The following is an 8,054-nucleotide window of genomic DNA, read 5'->3' as shown; positions in this document are numbered from 1 at the left end:
GAGTCGAGTACGAGATCCCGACCATTTATATGAATTCCCGCTGCGCGGCACCGAAGCAGCACATCAATGATGGATATTCATAGGGGAAATCCATCCTGTCATTAAAATCCTCATCTCCTTCTTCAACGTCTATGATTTTTTCACTCTCGGGCTCTGGTCTTTTACTCGAGCAGCTGATTTTCTTTTGGGAAGGACAGGAGAGTGTTGACTTTCACTTTGGTCGGTCCCTGCATTTGGGTATTATTGGTGGTGGAGCTCCATTCGTGCCATCAACGACCGAGAATGAAGCTTGATTTCTTCACGATTGATGGAGATTAAATGGTCGGATTAGAAGGAGGTACAAGACTTGGAAATGGAGGGAGGAAAGATGGACAAGAGCCATGAGAGGAAAGCTAGGGTTTTTTTTTCATCCTTCTCTATTTGTTGCATTCTCTGGTAAGAGGGTTTTGGGAAAAGGACGCTTTTACCCTTGTGTTTTTATATAATGGCTGATTTGTTACAGAAGCACAAGTGTAAAATTTTGAAGAGTGATGGGGACATAATCAACCTTTTATCCTGGTCCCTGTATCGAGTCGAGTCTGAGTTGATTCAATTTCGAGTACTATTAGAGTCGAGCTGAGTTGAGCAGGGTCAAGCTCGTGCTCGACTCAAACTCATTTCGAGCATTTCTAAGAACTTAAAGCACTTATGAGTATGTTTGGATGCATCGTCGAATTGAATTGCAATTATTAGTCTAGTAAAATAGAAATGACTAAATCATTCAATTTTCTTAATTTTTATTTATTTATTTACGGGGTCTACTTGAGATTTGTATGTAGCTTATCTTTGAAGGAGTTTTGCTCCATTTTCAAGGGAACTAAACCAAACATGGAAACTTGTCATAATTGATTGTTTACATGCATTTACAGTTAACCAACACCAAATCAAGCTACACAATCGCCTCTCAATCTCTTAACCCAAAACATAGAATCTGGAGCCAGGTTAATTCGATCGATGGCATTCGTGACAAATCATCATAAAACCCTAAATTCCACACTCATCAGTCTTGCGATTGCTGCATGTCTCTACTCATTTGTTTTTATAGCATCTGCCAAATCTCCTTACCCCATCTCCGTAAGCATCCCTTCATTTGTCTGTAGGGTTCTGATTTTTCTCAATTTTCCTTTCTCTCTATCTCTTTAGATATTTATCTTTTGCCAAATCAGGACATTAAAATAAGAGAGAAGAAGAACGCTTGCTATGAAGACGTTGAAAGGTAGGTAAAAATCAACATTTCATGAGAATCTCTCTCTCTCTCTCTCTAATCTTATGCTGTTGTGGTGGTGAAGTGGATTATGGGATGACAATGCAAGTCGTCGATGATCGCAAAAGAGAATTGCGTGTTGCGATGCCTTTCTCCTGTTTGTTATGAGCTCATCTATGAGAGTGATCTGGTGAGTATTTCTCTTCTATTTCAAGCAGACAGTTCTATAATTTCATGTGATTGGAGGGGTTTTACAATTCTTAATTAGAGTTTCCATCTTCTTCATTTTCATTTTATTTTGATATTCATCTAAATTTCTTATTTTATTATGTCAGATGGAACAAGGGGAGAAGGATTACAATCGACGCCAGGAGTACAGATACTGTATGCAAAAGTAAGAGAAAATTATTTAATTTTTTAAATTATTATTTTTAATGTTTTTGTCTTTCTCATTTCTAATGTTCACATTTTCTTCATCAGAAAATGTTAGAATCAGGAAGTAAAAATGCTTAGAATGTTATGAAAGGTTAGATGAAACAAGAGCTGCAAATTGATTGTTTGTTCATATGCCATCATAATTGAATCAATACTAGATGATGTGTTATAGTAAGTTAATAATACTAGTGCTAGTGATGGGTTGGTTCTGTTCAAAATTTTATTTTTCTCAGCCCTTGCCTTGCACATTGACAATGCATAATACCCATAAATAAAACTACTTTTCAAGAAATATCTTTTTATGCTCACTATTCACTTCCAATCCATGAGACTGGTTTTCGTGCCATTGATGAAATGGGTCGAGGTGGTAAATATGATAGTGTTATGTGCTAGGGTGCTCAATGTAGTATTTAGAGTCTACTGTGGTTAGACAACTGGGATGGAAGTTACCAAAAAGAACAAAGGCACAAACTAGTTGGATCCCCGACAATGCTGAGGATAGAAAAAAGGGTGGGAAATGAAGCCCATGGCCTATAACATGTGACTTCTCTAGGATACATGTGACATCACTAAACCCCAGGTCATGCTTTCTAAATTAAACCTTGTTTGATTGTCACATGTAAAAAATCTCATTATGACCATTCTTACCCTCTGATTAGCATCCATAAAATGGATGCTCAAGCAATTTAACTTGCTGATATGAAATATTCTATACATATGGCTCATGTTCAGTGATTCAACCGTTGATTCCTATCAAAATCTATAGACATAACTCTCCTGAACCTTCAAGAAATGGCATGCAAGTAGACAATTGATGATAACATGTAGCAAGAGTTATGTTCCCATACACTGTTGTCCACTTTTTTTTTCCCATACACTAATGTACTTGAGTATTCTTCTTTTGTACTTTCTTCCCAGGTATCAACAAGTTTTTTGTAGGCAGTTATTAGGAACATGGAGGGTGTTGAGAAAGGTCTTTTGGTGATGTGGGTGCATGTTAGAATGAGAGAGATAATAGGGAGTGGAGGCCAATTCCTTTATTTGGTTATGTGCCATCCAACCCATCTAGAAGGGTTGCCTCACCATGAAAGTTGAAAATCTTAAAAATCAGGCCATTCCAAATTCAATTATCAAGTGCGCTACCATCCACATCCTTTTAGGCTAATTATTATTACACAATTGTTGCGTGTGTTAACAATCGTGTAGTTTGTGTGCCATTAGATCCATGCATCATGTTAGCCCTACTATCATGAAGCAATGCCCTAAAAATAAGTCCTATCCAATCAGAGAGTGGGCTACATCATAGAAAACAATGGACAACCATCCCATAAATCTCCAAATTTATATGGTGGTCCACATAATGGTTAGATCATTTCAATTTTTGGGGTGTCCTGTTACATGATGAAACCCATCATATGAATTGTGTGGATCATTGAAAAAATCTAAGATATAACATCTCCATTCTATGGATGTAATGTTTCGTGTCAGCAAGTCATATTGTTTAAGCATCAATTTTATAGATGTGGATTAGATGGTAAGAATAGTCATCATGAGATTTTATTTTAGTTTTATTCGAGTAAGTGGCAATAAAACAAGGTTTGATTAAATAATGCAACGTGTGGTTCACATATGTCATGTGCACCATGGAGGGGCCACATGTGATTTCTAACCCCTCGACTAACCCCCCTTTTCTCTATCCTCAGTGGAGGTCCCACTAGTATTTACTTACTAAATCCAACTGGTATGCACATTGAGAAGTCCAATGCCTCGTGGTGATTTTATTTATTTTTTATGCCATTTCATTATTTCGTAGGAGAGTTCATATTGTTACAGTTCTCCTCTTCTTGACCCAACTCTTTGCTTACTCATCTCCAATTCAGTAACTACTAGTGAGAGAAAGATGGTTTACAGGCCCTCATATTTAGCAATTTCAACGAGAAGTTACTCATAGTGAGCTACACCTTAATGTTGAGTCAGACCACTGGTTGTGCACTGATTCTAATCGTTTGGCCCACCTGATGATTGGACTAGCTTGATTTTTGTGCTAGGTGATCTTCATGGCATGACCTACCATTTTCATAGTAATGATGCCCTGCACAAGTGGCATGTTGGCAGGAAAGATGGCATGTACCACAAGTTATGGAACCTTACCTGTAGGAATCAGTTTCATATTCAATTTGTTTTTCATACCCAATTATCATGTTACGCAAGCTCAATTTCAGGGTAAGATGCATCGAAACAAAAGTAGTCCAATGACAATCTGTCCGCAGTAACAGTGTTGGCTGTCCTCATTAGTTTTCTTTCAATGTGTTACATAATCGGTTCAGGCAGACTGTAACTGTTACATCAAGACTCAAGTTGGGTTCTTCCCTTAAGTAGCAGATGTTAGGCCTTAACTACTTTACCCACTTTTCTTGGTCTACTTGATCAAATGATGAAAATCAGTGAACTCTTAACTAGAATTCAATAGTAGTAGTTGTAATAGTAATAATCTTATACGGTGAGTTGTTAGTCTAAACTATTGTTTAATAAAATTCAGTCTTTAAATCTTTAATGAATTTGTTTGATATGCCTAAGAAATCCTAGCCATTGAAAATTGCAGATTATTCTATCTATGTTTAACATTAAAACTTCCAGCAGAGATGCATTGATATGAGATCCTGAATACAGATGTCTAATGAAAGCCAGTGGCCGGTGCCATTAATTGTCATATTCTCTCTTTCTAGGTCATAGTTCTTTCTAATGTCGAGGCTAAGAAGAGGTTTGAGTTTTTGGAAGCTGTTAGTGGGGCAATGGATGCTCACCTTATTCATTATTTCAAACAAGTGCACATATGATTTCCTTGTTCACTATTCTATTGAATGTAGTTTGCTGCTCTTCTTTGGTGCTTCTCTAAAAGCTTTTGACTCGGTTTTCTTGTAGGGATATGAGCTATTGCATCAATTCATTCTTCGGGCAACCATATTTTGTCTTAAGCATCCTGACGGTTTCTTTATGTATTTTAGGTTTTACAATCTCATTGGACTTAAAGATACTTTAAATGTGATTAGAAAATTTAATGACCAGGGAAAATGCATTGTGGACCATGATGACAATCTTGTTATCATTCATCCGGACATACTTGTGTCTGGAACACGGGTAATTGTTGCTTATAGCCGCTTTAAGTTTCTAATTCATGTTTCAACTTTTGATCTGCGGTAAAATGAATGTTGGTTTTGGCAATGCCGTTGGGAAACTAATTTTCAGGTTGCTGCTAGTTTCACATGCCCAAGACACACCAGCCATGATGAGAGGTTCAAGTGTAGTGAGCATTCAACTACAGCATTAATTGGTACCTTGCTTCATCAAAATTTTCAGGTTTTATGTTCAAAAATTGCTTTTTTGAGAAACATGATCTGCATAAATGGTCCCAAATGTCACTGACTTCACAAACCATAGTTTTTAAAAAAAGGATCTCATCTAATGTGTATTTTTGCTATCCAAATATCTCTCATGTTACCAGAGCTAAGGCTGTGTGTGTCTGTTTGTGAAGGGGCCATACTATTGTGGTATCAGAGCTGACAAGGCATTTGGACGATCCTACATTTGGACAATCTCTGCTCTTATTATACTTACAACCGACAATCTGTTGTATTCAGAAATTTGTTTATTTAGAAATGTGAATGTAGGATGCATTGTATGATTTGATTGCTATTTGTAATATGAATGCATCATTTTCTTTTTTGATTGTATTTTATGTACTATTCCTAGCAGCATTAATTGTATTAGCTTAGACGAGTTGATAAATCATAGCAGGTTCTTGCATTGGTAATAGACATCATTGTTGTAATTACAAAAAAATTAGCTACGACTATTAGTCGTATCTCTTGTTCTAAAAACCATAACTATTGCTAATTGATGCATATTGCTACAGATTTCATTATACTTTTAGCTACAGATATTATCCGTAGCTCTATGTACTTTTTGCTATAGAAAGTATAGCTACGGATTATATCCATAGCTATTGATATCTATTGCTACGGATTTAATCCATAGCCATAGATTTTTTACGTTTAGCTACACTACCAATTGTTATGGTCGTGCTACGGATTATAACCGTAGCAGTAGACCTTTAGCTACGGTTTTATCCATAGCCTTTACCCCTTTTTTTGGTAGTGTCGTGTCCTTAGGCTTTTCAGCCCTAATTGGAATGGTTTTGTCAATGGTCTTCCTACTCCTAAGAGTGGTGATATATTTACCTTGCTCCATCTGATTTGAAGAGCTTGGGTCGCTAACTTCATATTGTGGTTTTGGATTGGGAAGAGGTTGAGCTGGAAGATTCCACTTGTTCCCAATCACACTTTTAGTCTCAAGTCCTTGTATGGCCTTTGTGAGGTCTTGAAAGACTTGTAGCATACCCTGATTGAAAAGTTCTTGATTTTGAAGATGCTTTAAAACCGAATCCTCCTAAGGTTTCATTTGATGTGGAATTTGATTAGGGAATCCTTGTGTAGAAGTTTGTCCGTTTCTCCAACTGAAGTTTGGGTGATTTCTCCAGCTAGGATTATGTGTTAGAGATGGGTCCACTATAAGGTCTTTGGTAATTATTCACGACATTGGATTGCTCATTCATCACCTCTTGAAAGGCAGGTATTGTTGGATAATTTTCAGTTGTGTGAATGTTGCAAGCACAAATACTACAAACAGTTTACTTAACCTTATCCTTCTTTAATTCCATGGCCTCGAGTTTTCTAGCAAGATTAACCACTTTAGCGTTGATATCATCTTCCTCCTTCAGGAGAAACATTCCACCCCCCCTCCTCCTTGGATTGAGTCGACCTAGACGTGGTTCTTGATTTTGGGGAGATGTCCCATGATTATGTGTTTTCAACAAGCTTATCAAAGTAGTCTCACACATCATCGACATTTTTATTCATGAATTCTCCGTTACACATTGTCTCAATCAATTGGCGCATGGAAGATGTCAGTCCACCATAGAAGAAGTTAGTGATGCGTCATGTTTCAAAATCAGGTTGTGGGCATGAACTAACAAGATCTTTGAACCGCTCCCAACATTGGAAGAATATTTCATCTTCCTTTTGGGCGAAGTTCATAATTGACTTTCTAAGGGTGTTCGTCTTATAGTATGGGAAAATTTTCTTTATGAACTCCCTTGTCATGTCATTCCATCTACCAATAGATTGTGGACGTAGTGAAACGGCCCACGTCTTACCTTTCCCTTTCAAAGAAAAAGGAAAGAATTTCAGCCCGACCGTGTCATCAGACACATTTGGAAAGTATAAAGTGTCTATAATCTTGTCAAACTTTTTCAAGTGTAAGTATGGATTTTTATATTCTAGCCCATGAATTTTTGGAAGGAGTTGGATCACCCCTGGCTTGATATCCATATGTCCTGTATTTTCTAGAAAAACCATGTATGAGGGTGTACTCACCCCTGCCGGTTGTAAATAATCTCATAAAGTATGAGGTAGGGGTGCTCGATATACCTCATTCTCATCCTGAACTTCCTCAACCCTAGGTTGAGCTTGTCTTCTCGGTTGATTGACTAATTGATTTGCAACCATTACTTTAATTAACTCTGAGGATCTCGAGAGTGTATAATCCTGTGATGGATAAAGAACCCCCCAACCAAACCTCCTTCACTCAAAAGACATTGAGTATTATCACAAACCCACTTGGGCATGAAACACTCTCAACCCTTAATTTCAGATTCTAACCTAAACCTAAAAGAAAGATGGGAAATAAAAATCTAGAAATAGAAAGAGAGAGAATTAGAAAGAAGTTACCAAAGTAGAAGTTCCTAATTAAAATCCTGTAAAACAAAACAAAACAAGTCAATTTCTAAAAATAGAAATTCTAAAAATAAATTAAAACTAGTTTCTAAAAACAAAAAAAAAAATAGAAAGTTTTTAAAAACTGATTAGGAAAGCTCTAAACCTAAAATTAGAAAGTAAGTTAGTTTCTAAAAATAAAAGAAATCCTAGAATTAGAAAGTTTTTAAAAATAGAAAACAAACCCTAATCCTAAAAATAGAAAAATAAAAAAACCCTAATCTTAACCAAAACTAGTTAATCTCATAAAAATTCAACCGTTAATCCCCGACAACATCGCAAAAAATGTAAGTGCTATAGTTTATATCCCTGTCTATTGTCAAATTTGTGGTGCCAAAATCACTGTTATGTTATATATAATTTGCATAAGTGAAGCTCTCTCAAGGATCAGCATTCATGAACAAGCTAAGCTCACAACAAGTAAAGCTCACAAGACAAGACTCAAGCTGAAGAGTACAAGGCAGTTGGTAAAGAACTCAAGACCCTTTCAAGATTAAGCTACATCAAGATTTCAAGATTGATCTACATCAAGACTTCAAGGCTCA

The 8,054-nt window shown here is 36.6% G+C and overlaps 1 non-coding gene and 1 pseudogene across 1 annotated transcript; both read left to right on the top strand.

The window, feature by feature from the left end:
- Nucleotides 1-703: 703 nt before the first annotated feature.
- Nucleotides 704-5,000, top strand: LOC131257468 (uncharacterized; annotated as a pseudogene).
- Nucleotides 5,001-6,682: 1,682 nt separating this feature from the next.
- LOC131217968 (small nucleolar RNA R71) lies at nt 6,683-6,789 on the top strand. Its single transcript, XR_009157548.1, has one exon. It is a non-coding gene; the product is annotated as a small nucleolar RNA R71 (small nucleolar RNA).
- The last annotated feature ends 1,265 nt before the right edge of the window (nt 6,790-8,054 follow it).

This window comes from Magnolia sinica, chromosome 10 (assembly GCF_029962835.1).
Source record: "Magnolia sinica isolate HGM2019 chromosome 10, MsV1, whole genome shotgun sequence".
Classification (NCBI taxonomy): Eukaryota; Viridiplantae; Streptophyta; class Magnoliopsida; order Magnoliales; family Magnoliaceae; genus Magnolia; species Magnolia sinica.
This window is presented reverse-complemented; position numbering and strand designations above follow the sequence as displayed.